At 43.9% G+C, this 19,741-nt stretch overlaps 1 long non-coding RNA gene across 2 annotated transcripts; it reads right to left on the bottom strand.

Annotated features, from left to right (window-relative positions):
• Positions 1 to 1,333: 1,333 nt before the first annotated feature.
• Positions 1,334 to 12,815, bottom strand: LOC116087542. 2 transcript variants are annotated; one of them, XR_004117462.1, is made up of 3 exons: positions 12,490 to 12,815; positions 4,632 to 4,702; positions 1,334 to 2,206 (listed from the first exon to the last, which is right to left on the bottom strand). It is a non-coding gene; the product is annotated as an uncharacterized LOC116087542 (long non-coding RNA). The 2 variants fall into 2 exon arrangements; XR_004117464.1 differs by lacking the exon at positions 4,632 to 4,702.
• Between the last annotated feature and the right edge of the window lie 6,926 nt (positions 12,816 to 19,741).

The raw sequence follows: 19,741 nt of genomic DNA on the forward strand, positions 1-19,741 counted from the left end.
AGTGTGTGGAGTTGGCTCACTTCTACATTTACATTGATTTGGGGACTTGAATTCAGGACACTAGGCTGAGGCAACAAGGACCTATTGAACCATCATTCTGACCCAAGATGATCTTTTTAAACATTAAGTCATTGGTGTGAAGAGGTAATCCCACCTTTGAGCTGATTCTCCAAGTTTGTGGTAATTCTAGTATCAGGCAGTCTATAGAAAATTCTCATTTTCACTATCTTGGAAATGCATTTTGGTTTATACAATACAAATAGATGAATGAACTTCAAGCCCTCCAAACAAAGGGTTAATGTTATGTACTTTAAATTTTTAAATGGACTGTTAGCCTTGAGCTGGTGGCATGAGACTGCACCTATAATTCATCACTTGGGAGGTAGAGGCAGGAAGATTACCAATTCAAGTTATTGTAGGCTACTCAGGGAGTTGTAGGCCAAGCAGGCTTATAGGAGACCACTTCCTAAAAAGAATAAAGAGGCTATTAATGAAAGACCATGTGAAGAGCCAAGACCCTGTCTTACCAAGGATGAGAGGCCAACTTAAATTATATTTGCAGTCACAAAATTACTTGAAAATATATTTTTCAGCCTGGTGTGGTGGCACATGCCTTTAATCCCAGCACTCTAGGCAGAGGCAGAAGCAGGGGCAGGGGCAGAGGAGCAGTGGGGCAGAGGGGCAAAGGGGTAGAGGCAAGTGGATCTCTGTGACTTCTAGGCCAGTGTGGTCCATCCACATAGGTAGCTTCAGGACAGTCAGGACTACATAAAGAGATTCTGTTTCAAAAAGAGAGTGGGGGGAGAGGAAAAGAAAATAGCTTTCCCTAATTGATACCATGTATATGAACTTTAGCCACTTTGGAATTTGTGCAGTGTATAAGTGAACATGTGTGTGAACATGTATATGAACATGCGTGCTTCAATTACAAGGTAAGAAAAGACGTACATTCAAACTCAGCTCCAACTTACCCACAAATAATTGGAGACCAGCGGTCTAATGAACACTAGCAACAAGTAATGGCTTGGTTCTGTCAGTGAGAAAATAGTCGAGTGGTGGTGTGTGCCTGTAATGCCAGTACTCAGGAAGCCAAGAGGACCACTGTGAATTTGAGACCAGCCTGGGTTGCCTCAAAACACAAAGCAAAGTAAAACAAAACAAGAACTACAAAGAAAAAAACCAATGGGGGCATAAACACAACCCTTCCTGAGAATAATTCGAGGTTTCAGACTCAAAATGAGTTCTACTAGTGTTAAGAGGCACACAAAATAATGATAGGGTATTATGAACTGTAGCCAGGAGCTTGGCTGAAAAAGTTGAACTGGTGGTTGCGGAAGAGAAAATAAGATGTACTTTCAGGAGTGTGTGCCTCCCTCTCTCTGTGTTACTGTGGGACAGATCATTTGGCTGCATCGTAGTCACCGAACCCTCAAATCGCAAGTTCCTGCCGAACATTGCAGCTTTGTCCAGGGCAGCCCTGAGGGGCCTTCTTGGTGGCGATTTGACAAGATGTGGACATTAGTTGCTGAGATGAAATGTGAAATTGAAGAGCCCTCCACTGAAGCAGCCAGACGCCCAGATGGAATTGAACAGTTCAGCAGCACTTCATATTAGGAAATGCAAAGAGACAACCTGGGTGTGCTGAGACCGTACTAGCTAAGCAGCATGGCCAGCCTTTCACTGGTGTGGTCTCTGGATGACAATCTTGCCAACATGGCTTCAGCAGCCTCCACCTGTGACGCCAGGAGAGGTCCTGCCACACAGGAAGGGCAATTATGCAGTTATATTTCATCCTTGTGTCAGTTAGGGGTTGGGGTAGCAGATCACCTGTTTTTTATCAGCCAACCCGAAACTCCCTGTAATGCTGCGGAATGTGCATTTTCCTGGAGTTGAATAGAGGCATTAAGGAACTGAACAGAATGCATTTGTGATTGCTGGAGTTTGGCCCCGGCTACCACCTGTTTATAATTAGCCTTTGCAAAGCATCATAGCTCTCTGCTTCGCCGTGGACGCTACGCACCAGTTGGTGATTTCTTCTCTCTGACAAGGCGGGTCTTCTGTCACTTGCAGATCTACTGATGAGTGTAATTTTCAACTGGTCTGTGATTCTGACCCATACCAAGTTCTCCTGCAGAGGTCCTTAAATCAATGCAGTGTTTTGTCAGAATTTCTTCTCTGGCTTCCCAATGTGAATACTCATTATGACCTCAAATTAGAAAGCAACAAAGAAAAATTTAAGAAGAAATCAAACAAAATTATGGTCAAAGCACTATTGTAGTATTCTATTTAGTGGAAAAATATATTTGCCCACAAAGGTGGAGATATATGGTCAGGAAAGGTGTCATGTACCTGTAATCTCAGAACTTGGAAGGCTGAGGCAGGAGACTTACTCAGAATTTGAGGTCAGACTGGCTATATAGAAAGCTTTAGTGAAAAAACAAATGTTTTTAAAAGAGGAGGAGGCTGGAAGTGTCTTAGTGATATAGTGTTTACCCAGAAGGCACAAACCTTGAGTTTGAATCTAGCACTGTGAAATAATAATGATAATAATAATTAATGAAATAAAATTATTTACTTATGAGACAGAATCTCACCATGACTGCTGTGTGAAATTTTTTTTTTTTGTAAGAAAGCAGAGGCTGGACATAGTGGTGCATGCCTTTAATCCCAGCAGAGGCAGATGGATCTCTGTGAGTCTGATGTTAGCCTGGTATTTATATTGAGTTCTAGGACATTCAGGGCTATATAGAGAGACCCTGTTTCAAAATAGATAGGTAGATAGGTAGATAGGTAGGTAGGTGGGTAGGTAGGTAGGTAGGTGGGTAGGTAGGTAGATAGATAGATAGATAGATAGATAGATAGATAGATGATAGATGATAGGTAGACAGGTAGACAGATAAAAGGGAAGTAAGAAATAGATATATGGAGATCATCACTGTGATGAATAAAAGGATGTGTATTTTTTAATGGGCTTTGAAAATTCTTTGCCAGGACCAGTGATATGACTGAGCAGATAATAGATATTTTGATGGCCCATGTTTGGTGCCTGGGAATCACATAGTAGAAGAACCTCTGATCTCCATACATGACCACAATGTAAGACTCTGACAAGCCTTAGCTTACCAGGGACAGCCCTGAGTGAACAACATGGAGCGGAGGATAGATGCAAAAGCAAGAGATATTTATTGTTCCAGCATGCTGAGGTCATCATCCTGCACCCAAAGGAGAGGTGGCGACCCTGGGTGGCCCATTCGGAGAGTTGTTGTACAGTTTCCAGGGGCAGAATAGAGCATCAGCAACTAGGCACAATATGATTGGTAGATCAGTGCGCCCTTTTAACTAATTGGTCTTTAGGGAATGAGGTAGTAGGGACTTGATTAGCCTCTTCCTTCTGGCCTACACTCTCCTCTCTGACCTATCTCTTCCAGGAGGGGAGGGGTGCCTAGTGGAATTTTCCAATGCCTCTGAGCTGACCTCTTCAATAGCACACACGTGTGCACACACATGCATATACACATAGATAAATGTAAAAACAATTTAAAATAAAAGTCTTTGCCCAATAACCACCTTGCAAATTTTAGTAAATACTTGCAAATATGTTTCATAAGTTTAAATTACAATCATAACTCTGCCGCCTTAACTTGTGAAGAGAGCTTTAGTTTCTTTAGCCATAAAATATAAATAAATACAATGAATATATAAATATAAAACTTAGAAAGATAATGGAAAATTCCATTTGAAGTGTTGCATTGATTAATATATAGACATTACTCAGAACTGTCAGCAGCATGGTGTATTCGAAGTCAGTGGCAGCAGTCATTATCATGGTGGCTTCTGGGGAGCTTTACAGTAATTAATCCTGTTCCCATGCAAGTGCCACTGTTTACGTTAAAGGTGTAGAGGAAGAATTGTCCTTGTCATGTTATTATGGCATCTCGAGGTCCTGATGACCCTTTATTTTTTCTCAAGAAAAGCAGTGTGGACCTAATGGGATCCCCCAGCACTTCTCTTCTTGAGGTAAATCCTAGGCATAAGAAACCTAGATGTGGCAGTCACAGTGGCACACGCCAGGAATCTCAGCACTCAGGAAGCTGAGGTGGGGGATTGTGAGTTTGAGATCAGCCTAGACTGTGTACAAGACCTATTAAAAAAAAAAAACCAAGGGCAAGGGTGGGGGTGAGGGTGGGAGGCTTGGGTTTTCATGATGGTGCTTCCGAGCAAACACACTTCCTGTCTGTTCCTTTGAGCATACCGCATTCTGACAAAACTGCCTGATGAACATAAGACAATTAATTAAGCATTTTGTATAATTGTTTGAGTAAGAAACAAGACTTGACTAGAATTCTTTCACAACTTCTTCCTTCATAATTATTTGCTTTTGCCTTTCAGGAATTTCAAAGTCCCTTTTTAGAAAGAGAGAGAGAGAGAGAGAGAGAGAGAGAGAGAGAGAGAGAGAGAGAGAGAGAGAGAGGAATGGAGGGAAGAAGGAACGAAAGAAGGAAGGACAATGCAGTTTTGCAAACTGGAAAAAATGAACTTTGGGTCTGAGTCCACTCTCTAAGGAGCCCCATCAGTCAGTGGCAGGCATCACGGTGTCTCGCCTCCCGGTTTATGGATATTCCTTTCCTAACCTTCAGAGCTTATCATGTTCTGATTCTTCCATGGAATCTGGTAGGGTGTCCATCTCCAAGTTACGCAACAGCTGTTTTAAAAGAAAGATTTTTTAATAAGATAAGCATTTCATTAGATGCACACACTCCCTGCATGTTTCAGCGCCTCACAGGAACAAGGCTAGCACCAAGGCTACTTCCATTTGCCCATAATTCGGCTCATGGACAGCTCATCCGGTTCAGAACCACTTAGCTTTGCTTGGCTGTCTCACTGAAGCTCGGCTGTTCATGAGAAACCCCGCAATACAATTGTGGCACCTCGGGGGACCATATACATTTATGTAAGTTATCTCCGCCTGCACCCTTCGGTGTCAGAACCTCTCAGCTTTGCTAACCATAAAAAATCCGCCTTAAGCATATTACTAACTTTAAAACCCTAATGATATGGATGTCATATTTCAATTTTTAAAAAACCTCTTCCTGCTCCACCCCTGGAAAAAAACCCTGTAAAACTTATCCAATGGAATCATGCTAAGGCTAAAAAATACAGAATTTATTTAAAAGAATGGCAAATGTGCTCTACTGTAGAACACACAGAGAGACACATACACACTTACTCATGCACACACAAACTGTTTAGTGAAATGTAGTAATTAAATAAGAAATAAATAGATCACCAAGCTGAAGTAAGAACTTTAATAAAAAAAAATCACTAATGGAAGCGAGAATCTATGTAGTTTTTTTAAAGTTAAGAGAAAAAAAATGTTTCTATGCGGCGAACGAATCTAAGCTTTATTAGTTAAAATGAACATGGGGGTAGCAGATCCGTGGGACTTTTTAAATGGTTCTAAGACAATTGTTAATAAGATCATCCATAACAGGCCTAAGGAACAATTGTGAGTAACGGCAGGGCCCTGCACTGCATATAGACCATCTGGTTGTGAGAAGCAGATAAGAACATTCTTAAACGCAGCCCTCAGCCTGTCCCTCCAAGGTTACTCTGTAGATAATGGATTTCTTAATTTTTTTAAAAAGGAAAAAAAAAAACCTCTATTGTACCAAGCACATTGCAATTCATGCTGAGAAAACACCAATCTGTCTGTATTTCTAGAGCTTCCATGAAAGGCTTACAAGATAATGATAGTAACTCATTAGCCTTTTGCTTTATTTTAGTTTTTGCTAAGAGTCAGGGATTCAAGGATCTGCTTGGCTACATAACAAATTCAAGGCCACCCTAAGACTTTATCTCAAAAGTAGGCCTGTAGAGATGTTTTGGTAGTTAAGAGCTCCCACTATTTTTCCAGAGGGCCTGAGTTTGGTTCCCAGCACTCATGTCAGGGGCTCACAACCACCTGTAATGCAGCTCAAAGGGAGGAGATGCCCTCTTCCAGCCCCTGAGGGTAACCATGGACATGTGGCATACACTCACACAGATACACAGATGCTCATAAATTAAAATAATAAGTCTTAAAAGAAAAAACAAGTTCCCTTAAAAGTTCTCCACACAGCGTACTTGTGATCCCAGTACTCAAGAGGTAGAGGGAGGAGGGTCAGGAATTTAGAATCATTCTTGATTCCATAATAAGTTCTAGGCCAGCCTGGACTACAGGAAAGAAGGAAAGGAGGGAAGAAGTGAGGAACGAAGGAAAGACAAAGGAAGCAAACATAAACCCTAAAAGGACGGAGAACTAATCCAGCGTATGGGAAGAACTTAGGAAAAAATATTCAAGAGATAATTGTCATCTTAAGGGACAGAACACACACAAGCAGCTGGCTTCTCTTCAGGGGTGGGGGCCCTGACCAGAGCTGGCCATGGCTCTGTGTAACTGCTGCTCCCTTCCCTGGAATCCTGGCTGTCAGAGACCCTCACCTCTGGAGAGCTAGAGGAGTGAATACATGAAGATGACAGTAAAGCCGGTGGTGCCAATCACAGCTATAGACGAGTGTTTACGCTCATAGTGTCTTGACCCAGATCCCAGTCTGTATTTGAACTGGCAAGTATCTCACCTCAGCTGCCTCTGACATTCTTCCACTCAGTTCTGTTTATTTTGCTCTTTAGGCTCTCTTTGTTCATGATTTTTTTTTTTTTAATTATACTTAGCAAGGAATCTCACCTCCAGGACTCCACTGGGCAGTTCGCTAGGGGCTCTTATCCCATGGCCCGTCTATTCCTTATCCAGGCTCCCTCTGTCTCTCTCTCTGCCTCTTCCTTCCTTACTCTATCTTTTCTTCCTGCTCTTTTCCTTCCCTCCCTTCCTTCTTTCCTTTTTCCTCCCCTTTCCTTTTCCCTTTGTCTCTTTACTTCCTTACTTCTTTTCTTCCTTCTTCCCCCTCTCCCTCCCTCCCCTCCATCCCTCCCTCCCTTCCTCTTTTCACTTTTCTTCTTCTCTTTGTCACTTCTTTCATCCTCTCTTCTAACAAATCAAGGGAAGGTGTTTCCCAACCAAAGCAAGTTCAAGGGGAAGATCTTCACAGCCTAATTAGCTGGCTCTTAATTTGTGAGAAGCTTGGCTGTGTATGTTTCCTAATTAGACTAGGAAACCCTAATGGGACCGCAGCGACCAACCATCTCCCCCAGGCAAGCTGTGCTCACAAGACACCGCCTGTCCCACGGAAAGCACAGGCACTTTCTCTTTGGAATTACCCTCCCATATATCTGTCCGGTTCACCCTAGACTTTGTGTAAGAGGAAGGCTTTTCAGTCTTTCGTAGTTACATGTGTATAAAAGTCTAGGTGGAGGGTATCTAAGTTTATCCCTTAGAGGCTGGAAGATTGTCTTAGCTCTCTCTCTCTCCCCAGTCTGTCTTTCTGACAATTCTCTCCAAGTTCCCCACTCAGCCATACATTTCTTTCTGAAGAAGAAAAAGGAAATTGCTCCCACAAATGAAAACAAACCCCATTATTTCTTAATGAATCTAAGATTCCCAGAGCTGGCTTGGACCCTGCTCTTGGGAGTCAGGTAACCTGCCTCAGGCGAAGGCCACAATGCCATCCGTCAGAGCAGAGAGAGGAGAAATTGTCCCAGAGGCACACAAAGCCAATTGTATATTTTATATACAACAGGAAATATCTCTCTGAAGCCCCATGGGTGGTCTCATAGCCTAAAGCACCCGAATTGATTACCCGTGGCTTGTTTAATTCCGAGCGTCCTTGATGGTCGACAAAGGACCACACCGACAGGATTCTCAGCTCTCATTTGTGGGAAGGCAGTCAAATACTAAGAAAGCAAAGGAACGTCCAGAAGACTGCGCCTGCACACTGACCCCCAATGCAGAACGTGAGTGAGCCTGATACACATCAGGCCTGTCTTTCACTCCTGTTCTGTAGAGGAGTCAAGTTTTCCCTTCACCACAGAACAGGGACAGAAACTGTAGTTTCTTGTGGTCGCGGGGGATATAGAGTCCTGTTCATAGATTGGACCTGGACCTTAGTAGCCTGACGTTAGATAACAGATCTCCAAAGACTCTCAAGGCTTTGCTTGGTCTTGCTCTTTCTCTACCCTCAGATGGTGAGTCTCCCCTGCTCTGCGAGGCCTTTTCTACTCCTGCTTTTCTGACTTAACTCACTCGCTGCTCCAGGGCCTTTGCACAGGAGGCGTTACCTGAATATAGAATAATTTTTTTTCTCTTATCTAATTGCTCTGCTTCCTTCAACTCGGACACCTATTCCTTCCCCTTGGGACTGGCTCAGAGCTCTCTATTCCAGCTGACTGGTCATCCTTTAAACTAGAAATCAGCTAATGCCTATGCACTTGTGGGATTTGATGATCTTTCGCTTCCGTCAAGTAGGAACTATGCCTGCCTTGTCTCAGAAGTGTCTCCTGGATCTAACATAAAGCTGAGCAAACAGATGGTGCCCAAACTGTGACTCGAAGGACTCGTTGACTGAGCAAATAAGGGAATGGATGAGCACAGGGACAGGAATCATTAAGAGAGCAACTGGAAACGGGAGAAAAGGCCGCAGTTGCTAAGGGTTTGAATAAGGGAGAACTACATAACACTGTCATTTGGTGATCTCATGAATCTGGCATGACTGGATTTTGCAGAGCCCTTAAAAGCTAAGGTCCCCACTCAGAAAAACTGATATATCTGTTAGATATATGTATATCTATATGTTCACAGAAGAGCTCTAGCTAAGAGGGTACACACCCACTTATCACAATTGCATGAAAGGATACTAAGGTGTATAGCTGGGTGGTAACTCATCCCAGAAAACCAAGTACTCAGTCAGGAGGCAGCAGCAGGATAGGGGAGCTATCCTGGGCTACACTGTGAAAATTATGTCATAAAAAGTACTTGTAGATGAGTACCATGGAAAGGTAGTTCAGTGGGTGGGTTTGGATCACAACACCTATATTACAAGGCGGGCATAATTACTCATGTGCCTGTAACCCCAGCAAAGGTGTGGATCAGAGCTGGGGAGGGTTGGAGATAGGAAAACTCCAGCACAGCTCCAGGGTTAGTGAGAGCCCCTGTCTCAAAGGAATAAAGCAGGGACTGACAGAAGGGACCTGACATTCTCCTGCTTCCACACATGCACAGCTGACGACATGCACCCAGAGCTGCACACCTGCCTCCCGCGCATACACACATTCTTTTTCTCACATGGGAGATAGGATTATTCAACTTTAAGAAGGGAAAAAATTCTGACACATGTTCTCACAGCTGTACTTGCAAAGGCATTGTGGGAGCATCTCGGTGGCACCTGAAACTGGGCTTTGGAGGGAGACAGAAGGGATGAGTCCTTGCCCTAAGATTGCTTTTTGTTTGTTTATTATGTCCCTGACAACCTCCAATCCTTGGTTATGTCATCAGTTAAATAAGGAAAATGGTGTTTTCTCCTTAAGGTATCATAAAGATTAAACAAGATAAATTATTATGTAATGTATGTATATATTATAAAGATTAAATAAGATAAACACTCATGCATAGACACACACACACACACACACACACACACACACACACGCACACACACATACACACACAGGAGATCAGGTGTTGACCCTGAGTAAGAGATTGGCAAAATGACATATTTGTGTATCTCACTACTGTGACTCAGAAAATAGTGAAGCATGCTCAGGATGTGGGAAAACTGTAACCTTGTACCTGCAGGCATGATGTGAAGTGATGCAGCCACCTTGGGGAGGAAGTGGGTCATTCCTCAACCTAATAAGTCTGGAATTAGTCCAAAAGGATGCTCAGTAGTTAAGAGCACTTGTCCTTGCAGAGGACCCAGGTTCAGTTCATAGCACCCACACGACAGCTCACAACCATCTATTACACCAGTCCAAGGGATTGCCCATTCTGACTTCTGTAGGCACCAGGCATGCATGTGATGCACAGACACACAAAAGTTAAGAACAACAAAATATCAAGTTATCATCTAACCCAAAAATTAGGCATAAGGGAAATAAAATTATATGTGCATATAAAACTTCTACCTACATTCTTTAGCATCAATATTCATAGCAGCTAAAAGATAGACTTCACCTAGATGATGAATAGATTAAAAAATGTGGCATAGGGAATATTATTCAGCAATAAAAGTGAAGGTGGTAGTAGTCACTGTAATAGTTTTTTTGGCTGGATTTAGACTCACCTAAGAGAAACCCTCTAGGCATGTTTGGGAGGATGTTTCCAGAGAGGTCTAACAGAGAGAGGAACAGTCGTCCACAGAAAGAAAAGCAAGCTACACAGAAAGAAAAGCTTCCTGTCCGACTCTCTGCTGCCTGCTGTAAATACCACATGGCAGCTGCCTCCGCTCAGCTCCGGCTTCTACATTGTCCTGGCGATGAGGAGCTACACCCTCAAACTGTGAGCCAAACACTTCCTCCCCAGGTTGCTTTTCTCAGGTTTCCTGTGACAGCAGTCAAGAAAATATCAAATACATGTGCTAAAACAGGAGCAAACTTTGAAAAGTAAAATGAAAGTAGCCAGCTAGGAGCAGAATCTATGATGTGCACGGTGGTTTGAAGAGGAATGGCCCCCCAGAGGCTCACAGATTTGAATATCTTGTCATTAGAGAGTGGTAATACTTGAGAGAGACTAGGAGGTGAGGCCTTGTTGGAATAGGAAATGTGTCACTGGGGGTGGGCTTTGAAGTTTCCGAAGCCCAAGCCAGGCTTTGTGGCTCTTTTGTTCCTCTCTGTTATCATGCCTGCCGATGTGCTGTCATGCTCCCTTCCTTGAGGATAATGGACCAAACTTTGGAAACTGTAAGCAAGCTACAGAGTGAGTTCTAGAACAGCCAGAGCTATACAGAGAAACCCTGTCTTGAAAACAAAAACAAAAACAAAAACAAAAACAAAAACAGCAAAAAAAAAAAAAAGAGTTGTCATGGTCATGATGTCTCTTCATATCAATAGACCATTGATTGAGACAAGGTGAACCATCCAGAGATCGGGGGCATGGTCAAGAAAGCAGAGGAATGTTGTTGGAATTAGGCTCCTTTAGGGGTTGATAGAAATATTCTGGGATCAATGATGGTTGATACTTAATATTGTTAATGTACTAAATGTCATTCAATCGAACACTTAAATGGATGATATAGTACGAAATAGTTAATCTTAATTTTCAATACTATTAAAGTAAAAAGCACCAGGGAGACTAGGAAAGCCTGCCTTTACACACACTTTTGGTGTGTCCATGGGAATGTTTCCAAAGAGGTTCAATTGACCCTCAGTGTGCTTGGGAATAGCTCATATTCTGGTGTCCTGAAAGGAAGAAGAGTGCTAAGAAGAATTCTCAAGGGGGTAGGCTCTCTCGCCCCAGTGTGCCCTCTCTCTACCACCAGGATTTGAACATTCCTATGTACCCTTCCAAGATGAACTGAAACTTCTGACCCAAATTCTCTCCCCTTTAGCTCTTTTGTTGGGAACTTTGTTGCAGAAAGAGAAAGTTAAATAACACACAGTACAGGAAATGTAATTCAATAACATTACACAAAAGAGGAGTGAGTTTCCTTAAAAAAAAAAAAAGATCTAGAAAGACAGCTCCATACTTAAGAGCGCACACTGCTCTTGCAGAGGACCCCAGTTTGGTTCTTAGTACCCACATTGGGCATCTTACATCTACCAGTTACTCTGGCTTCAGGGGATCCAACTTCTGTCTACCTTGGGCCCCTGCACTCATACTACACATACACCGAGACACATATATAAAAAGAAAAATAAAAGAGAGTGTGTTGCTTAGATCAGCAGAGGGGGTGGGGGCAGGAAGTTGGAGTAGAGGAAATGTAGATGCTGAAACCTAAGTGTGTGGTCATAGATTTGAATAACGTTCCTGGCCTGTATGTGATGGGCTCAAGAGCAAAGGCAAGTCTAAGAGGGAATAACATGCTAGCTCAGAGACAACAGAGAAGCAGCCCAAGGCCTTCCTGAGTTTAGAGAAAGCACGGAGAAAATGCATGTGCTGGGGCAAAGGGGTCAAAGCCTGAGGTTGTAGGACTTGTGGGAGGGTTGGTGCTAAGGAGAATACAACATTGGGGGTACAGCTCAGTGACACAGTGTTTTGCCAATGGGCACATTTCTCTGTGTGTTTGTGGGTCTGATCTAGCTGGATTCTGGTTTGGGTATGCAGCGAATGCCGCGGTCGAGAGTAAAGGAGTCTCAGCAGACTTGCTGGGCCTCCTTTTAGCAGGTGTGGGATTGAGGGAATCTATGTGGGCTCTGATGACAGGGTACTTCCATTTGAGCTGCTCTAAGAATCTATAGAGAGACACCCTCATTCCTCACAGTGTGTTTTATTCTCTGAGAACATTGTCCTTGGGGTAAGAAGAGCCTCATTCTTGATAGAGAACAAACACAAATACGATCTTTCATATCTCCTCTGCCGTCCTCACCTTCCCTGTAATTGGAAATGATCGCCGCCAGTCTCACCTGTAGGAGTCTATCTTCAAATGCAGAAATCACTTCTCTTCATCAACCTCCTCCCTCCCTGTGCCCCGACCCTACTTCAACTTCTTAGGATCCTTTCTTTCCTTTGATTAAGGATGGGTTAGGGAGTGGGGCAGAGGGGGGTGGAGCCCTTCTGTTTGACTAGTTTCTGATGAAGTCTACTACTTCCAACCCTGCTCTTCTACGCCACCAGTGCACTTTCTGTGCTCCTCCCATTCGCACTCGGGCTGTGAGCAGAGGCAGGCAGGCTCTCTACCCAGGCTCTTTAGCTGCAGCTCTTCAGCCTGCTATTAACCATTTTCCCGGAGCCTTCCTCTCAAGCTTACCATGGTGGAGCTGCTCTTGAGTGCCACCTTCTATGACAGTATCAAGCTTTGCTGCTTCAGGGTTACATCACTATTCTTGCTCTGTGCACAAACACATGACAAGCAACAACTCAAGGGCAGAGTCTTCTTGGGTCTTCACATAAAGAAGGATATAGTTCACCATGGCAGGGAAGACATGGCGGTAAGAATGCAGAGAACGGGTAGGAAGCAGGCAGCCTCACAGCAGTCACCAGTGATCCTCCCATGAGCCTCTTCTGCCTGAAAGTTCCACTTTGCTCCAAACAGTGCCATCAGCTGGGGACAAAATGTTCAAAGAAGTGATCCTGTGAGGACTTTTCTCATCCAACCTTGACAAGAATCCAGGTACCCTCTGCAGGCCTCACACCCAGTCTGCACCTGCTCTACAGAACACCTCAGAGTCCCTCCTCCATTGGTAGCACCAGCATGGGTTTCGTTTGTATGTAAAGCATCCATTCTTTGGGTGGAGATATGGCTCACGTGATTAGGTGCACGTGCTGCTCCTGTGGAAGATTCAAGTGTTACTGCTGCCAAATCAGGCAGATCACAACCAGTTGTAATTCCAGTTTCAGATGATAGACACATACACACACACATACACACACACATACACACAGAGAGGGCATCCATCTAGCATGTCCTTCATGAGTAAGGCCCCCTGTGACTCTTTGCCATTCTAGTTACTATTATGTTAACAATTCTATAGCTGAGTGGTATAGCTCAGTGGTAGGGCACTTGCCTAGCAGGTGCAAGGTTGTTGGTTTGATCCCCGGAACTGCAAACAGAACAGAAGCAAAAGAAAGCCCCCTCAGTTATTACTCAGTAAAGTGACATTTCTCTTTAGGACTTTAAAATTTGTTGAAACCCAGTGACTTCAGTGAAATTCTTTTGTGAGCTATTTTCCCCTTTGAGATGTGAGCAGCTTGAGCTGGTAGGACCTAGGGAAGTAAAAAGTGTCTTTAGGGCACCTGTTCTTGGCTAAGAAAAGTCACAGATTGCTCTCTTGGGCTTTTGGCAAAGTGTCTTATTCTGCAGGGATGCTCTCCCCTCCCTCCCTCTGCCACCCCTTCCTCCCTCCTTTCTCTCTTCTCGCCTGTCTCAGAAGGGACATTGTCTCTAGCACCCTCCAGCTTTCTTTCCCTGTATCCTAGCTGACTTTCCCCAGCCCAGCATCCAGACTGTGGTCAGTATGTTTTCTTTTCTTTTTAATGTAACCTTTTTAATAATTTATCTTTATTTTATGTGCATTGGTGTTTTGCCTGTATATATGTCGGCGTGAAGATGTCAGACCTCCTGGAACTGGAGTTTCAGACAGCTGTGAGCTGCCACGTGGGTGCTAGGAATTGAACTTGGGTCCACCTGGAAGAGCAGATGGTGCTCTTATCCACTAATCCAACTCCCCTGCCACACTATATTTCCCAAAGTATTTATTATCATACATGGACAAGATAACGGGCTTCATGGTGACATTTCATTCAGGTATATATTGCATTTTGATAACATTGCCTCATTACCTTCTCTAGTCCTTCCAATGCTCCTGACAGTCCCCTTCTCTTCCCTAAAGTTACCTTTCTCCATCTGTATCTTTTGGTTGTTCTTGTTGAACCAATGAGCTCATTAGGATGCCTTACAGAGGTGTAGATGTCACCTCTCACCCCAGCAACTATGTATAAGTCCTCATGGAAGGGTGGGGGCTGTGAGCTCCTCTCCTAGTCTGTGATGAAATGTTGGTGAGCTTCGTCTTCTGTAGGTCTTAAGCAGGTCATTGCATTTGCTGGGTGTTCCAGAGTGCAATAGCCATGACAGACCCTGATGGCAGAGTCCACTCCACCCCTACTTCCAGCTCTTACTCTCTTTCCACCTCCTCTTCCAGTGTTTCGTGAGCCTTGGAAGGGTTGGTATCCAGGTTTCTTTTAGGATTGGGTATTTAGCCATTACTTTTTGTTGTGTGAGGCCACCTCAAACTCCTTTCTCCGATCTTGACTCTGAACCATTTCACAGGTTGTTCTTCTTTCCAGAAATTCCTCGCTCTTTTTCATTTTGGAAGACACTCAACAATGAAGCAGCCTAAAGGGTTTTCCATCTTAGTGTCTACTCAGGCACCTATCACCTATATCTATCTCATGTCTATCTCTGTCTCTACTTCTGTCTCTCTCACTGTCTCTGTCTCTATCTCATCTCTATCTCTATACTTTTCCTAAGGTAATTGTGAACATGACCTTGTATTATACCCTAAAGTTGACCAGATAACTTTGCTTATTTCCAGAACATTCTACTCTGATCATCCACTCCAGAGTGGCCCATGTCCTGGACTTCAGGGATTTGAGAATACTGTTTCATCTCATTTATTCATTCACCACTCATTCTTGTAATTGGTCTACAAATATTTGGGAAAGGCCCAAAAGAAGCTGTGGTTTGTCATAAGAATTGGAAAGGGGCTGGAAAGGGGCCTCACTGGTAGAACAGTTGATTACCATGTGCAAGCCCTTACGTTGGATTCCCAGGAGTAAAAAAAGAAAATTGAATAATCGCTAGTTTCAAGTTGTAGCACAGAGGCACCAGGACTCTTGGGAAAGAGAAAGCCATAGACGTGGGTTGTATCTAGTTCCCTATCATAAGATCACACCAGCTCTGTTTACATATCTCTGGGTAAGTGTAATCCTATATTGACCTAGGCTCAACTTTGATCAGAGGTATCAACAGAAAGAAACATCAATTAGGGTGGGTCCTTGTGTGTGATATGGTCTCAGAGTCCCTGTGATGTCCCCAGAACCTACTCTATTACTTTTCTCAGTTGCCTCTATGAGAAAATATGGGCCAGCCTTTGATTCTGTGACAGCATGCTCTGGGACCTGTACACTCAATTTTGGGGTGAATAGAGGGACAACCTGTTCTGGGTGTTGCGTGAAATATTAATAAATGAACGGTCATGTTCCCGAGCTTGTGCCTCTGCTCCAGTGGTCTGGCCAGGCAAGCACTGGCAGGCAATGGTGGACCTCTTTTTATCTAGTGGAGACTCTGACTCAGTGCTCCAAAATTTCTCCACCCAGCTCGCTAAGTTCCCACAGGTGGGTCTTTACCACGCCAGCACCATGCTTCAAATCCCCCAATGGCCTTTGTGGTGTACATCTGGCAAACCCACTCTTTGACACAGTACCTTTCTCTCTTGAACCCAGTTGAACCGCCGTGTGAAAGAAAACACCACACACAGTTCAGAAACAACAGTAACTCAATTGCTGGGCACAACAACTAAAATCCTAATCTGTAAACCCTATTAAATCTGATTCCTCCAGGAGTGAATCCTGACGGATCTGCCATGACACAGGGAAACTATAGCAACTACATCTTATCCTCATGCTATCCCTGTTCCAAACGGACCTAACTCTCTCCTGCTTCCTTTCTTCCACTCTTTAACCCGGAAGTCCCGCCTACTCGCCCAGTGATTGGCTTTCTTATTCATTAGGGGATTGGTTCACAAGAAGCCACCTGAGTATATGACTCATTCCTCATTCCAGACAACCTCTCCCCAGAGAACAGAATTAACATAAAAATACAAGTAGCACAGAGCCATACTGCCTTTCCTCTTCAAAATGCACGCGAACCAGCTCGTCCATCATACCTTCTACCCACTATGAGGATATGAAGTAGAATAAGTCTCTTACCTCTAGGTTCTTCTAACAGCAAAAGTTGTAGTCTCTGTAAAGCCTCCTACCTTAGTCTCTCGTGCTGGAAGCATTCTTCTGGGTTGTGAAGTGAGAGGAGGTGTTTGGGAATGTTTTTAGGAACCAGAGATTTTCCTTATGGACCCAGTAATAAAGTAATACAGTAGAGATCCAAGATGTCTTCAACCCTAAGACATAACATTATTTTAACTCTGTGTCAGTCAACTTTCCATTACTGTGACAAAATACCTCAGGTAATCATCTTAAAATAGAAGAAGGGTTATTTTGATTGATAATTTTAGCCCATAGTCATTCAGACTCATGGTCTTGGGTCATGGTGAGCGGTATAGCATGATGGGAAATGGGTTGTGGGACAGGATAGTGAAGGCATTTCCACCAGACTTTTTTCATTTTTTAGGATTTATTAATTTTTATTTTATGGGTATGGGTGTGCCTGCATGTACATTTGTGCACCACTTGGTGCCTGGTGCCAGCAGAGGCCAGAAGTAGGTTTGGAACTAGAATTACAAATAGTTGTTAGTTGCCATGTAGATGCTGGGAATTGAATCTGGGTCCTCTCGGAGAATAGTCAATGCTCTTAACTAGCAGTTAAGAACTAGCCATCTCTCTAGTTCCTCATTTAGATTTTAAAATTAGAAACAGGTGGTTCTGGGAATTGAACTCAGGGCCTTGCGAGGGCTGACTCGGTGCTGTCCCTCTGAGCCAAGTCCCCAGACTTCCACTGGGATTTGTATTACAGACTCATTGGAAGACATTCTTTAGTTTTTCAGGTCATTGCTTTATCTCTTGTATATTTCATGCATATAAAAAAAAAATACATTTGGCAAAGGTATTTCTAGAATACCATACTCTGAGCTTGACTCTCATCATCTCCAGCTTGGCACGGTCAAGTCCAAGTGTGACTGCACAGGTTTCATAAACATCAGTATGTGGTAGACCACCGGCTCTGTTTCCTGGACCCTTGGGAGGGTCTTGCAGCACCTGGCTCCACCGTGGGTGTTTCCCAGTGCTGAGTTTATTCGAACTTCTCAGCACCTAATCCTTACTCCACTGCTAGCTTCATCCATGCTCCTGGCTAAGCCTCTAACAAGGCAGTTGGGAGCACATTGGGTAAAGTTGAACCAAGGAAACCCTTGTACAGTCAATGGCAGCAAAACTTCTCAATTGGTTTCAGCACTCCGGGTCAGCTGTCACACAGTTTCGAGCATCTAAGCTTTGGGTTCTGGGTGTAAAAGTTTTCCAGTTGAGACTGAAAGGAGAGAAAAATCAGAAAGCCTCATGAATGTGGTGGCCCTGAGGAAGGGACTGTGGTGAACCTTCTTAAGTGTGTCTCTGATTTGGATATTCACAACTCACCACGTGGCTGAATTGGACGGAAGATTGTCATAGTCTGATGTGGTAAAGAAACCTCGTGTCAATGGCATGTAATGGCTCACTCTTGTCATTCCAACGCTACGAGGCTCCTAAGACAGGAAGATTATCATGAGTTTGTACATACAGAGTTTCGGGCCAGCCTGGGCTACAGAGTGTGACCCTGCTCAAAACAAAGCCAAGGAGATGGCTCAGCAAATAGGCATGCACTCCAGGGAAAACTTGACAAGCAGAACTCTATCCCTGGACTATGGTGGCAGCATCTGTAATCCCTTTGAGAAGTAGGCGGCAGAGGCAGGAGTGGCATACTGAAGTTCACTCTGCTAAGGTAGGGTACCAGTTCAGTGGCGGGGAAAAAGAGAGACCTCCGCCCCTCTCACGGTGAGATGAGATCAAGATCTGAAAGCGTTTCTCTTACACACATGCACATACACACACACACACACTGGACTAGAAAATAAAACAATCCTCCTAACAACAGAAAACCTTCTCCCTCCACACTCTCTCTCTCTCTCTCTCTCTCTCTTTCTCTCTCTCTCCCTCTCTCTCTCTTTCTCTCTCCAACCTCCCCCCCGCCCCGTGTGTGTGTGTGTGTGTGTGTGTGTGTGTGTGTGTGTGTTGGCACCTGTTCACACATGGACAGGTGTGTGCTTGGGTATGTAGGTACAAGCACATCTGTGTATGCCCTCATGCAGAAGTCAGAAAGCTCTGGGTATTGTCCCCTGGTACCATCTTGTTGACCTGAAGGCTGATTTGGCTGGCTAGTGAGCCCAGAAATCCACCTGTCTCTGTGTCCCCAGAACTAGGATTACAGCAGGCACCACCCTGCTCAGCTTTTTCAAGTGGCCTTTGGATATGGAACTCAGACCTTTATGCTGAGCCTCTCCTCAGCCCTCACGCCTCAATTTTACCACAGAATTTCGACTGAAGAATAGATGCTCCCTTTCACAGCACATAGGACAGGCTCCCACCTGCCGAGCATCTCACTTGAAAATAGGTCTGTGCACACTGTTTCCCCATTTTTGGTTTCCTTTGTGCTCTGGGGTTTGTTTATTTGTTTTCTATTTTGGCAGCTAGGGACCAAGCTATTTGTCTTCTGTTTGTTTCTCTAACTCTTTTTACACTTTAACAAGTCAAATCTAAAACTCAAGGGAACTGAGGAGCCTCATGCTGGCCTCGTGCATAACATCATATTTATTGATTGGATATACTGCATTGGAATGCTGTGGAAAAGCCCCAAAACCAAAATCTCAGCTGCCTGAAGCTTTGAGCTTTCCAATTAGAATGAAGGGTTCCCCTGATATCCAGCAATACTGGAGCTCTTAATATTGGTTAGCCTTACCCTCTACCAGCAGCACTTTCTGGTTATGAAGGCCAGCAGATCATGTGGTGTCAGCCAGGTGGCACGTTGAGTACACTTGCATGCCTCCTGATATAATATTCTATCTAAATAAAAAATAAAATAAAAACTTAGGTTTAACAGAAAAAAACGGTCCTAATTGGGAACCCATGCTCCCTGCCCTTCTTTGAGGCTTCTTCTCCTGGGCAGCCTATTTTGCATCCAAAGATACATTTGAAAGTCGAAATCCCTTGGAGCGAAGTATTCTAAGCTGGCAGGGGAACTTGGAGCAGCACACCCGCCTGGAGCAGTGTTTTTATGAGGACGTCACTTTCTATTTCGAAGTTGCAGCATGCACCCTTGCTTTCTTATTGCTGGGAGCCATGCCACAGCAACTTGCCTCCCTCTCAGCTTTTAATGTTTTTTTAATGGAGTCCAGTTTTCTGTCTAAGTTATGGTTAGCTTTCTGACAAACCATCAGACACCTAAGTAACCAT

This window comes from Mastomys coucha, unplaced genomic scaffold, assembly GCF_008632895.1.
Source record: "Mastomys coucha isolate ucsf_1 unplaced genomic scaffold, UCSF_Mcou_1 pScaffold13, whole genome shotgun sequence".
In the NCBI taxonomy this organism is placed as follows: domain Eukaryota; kingdom Metazoa; phylum Chordata; class Mammalia; order Rodentia; family Muridae; genus Mastomys; species Mastomys coucha.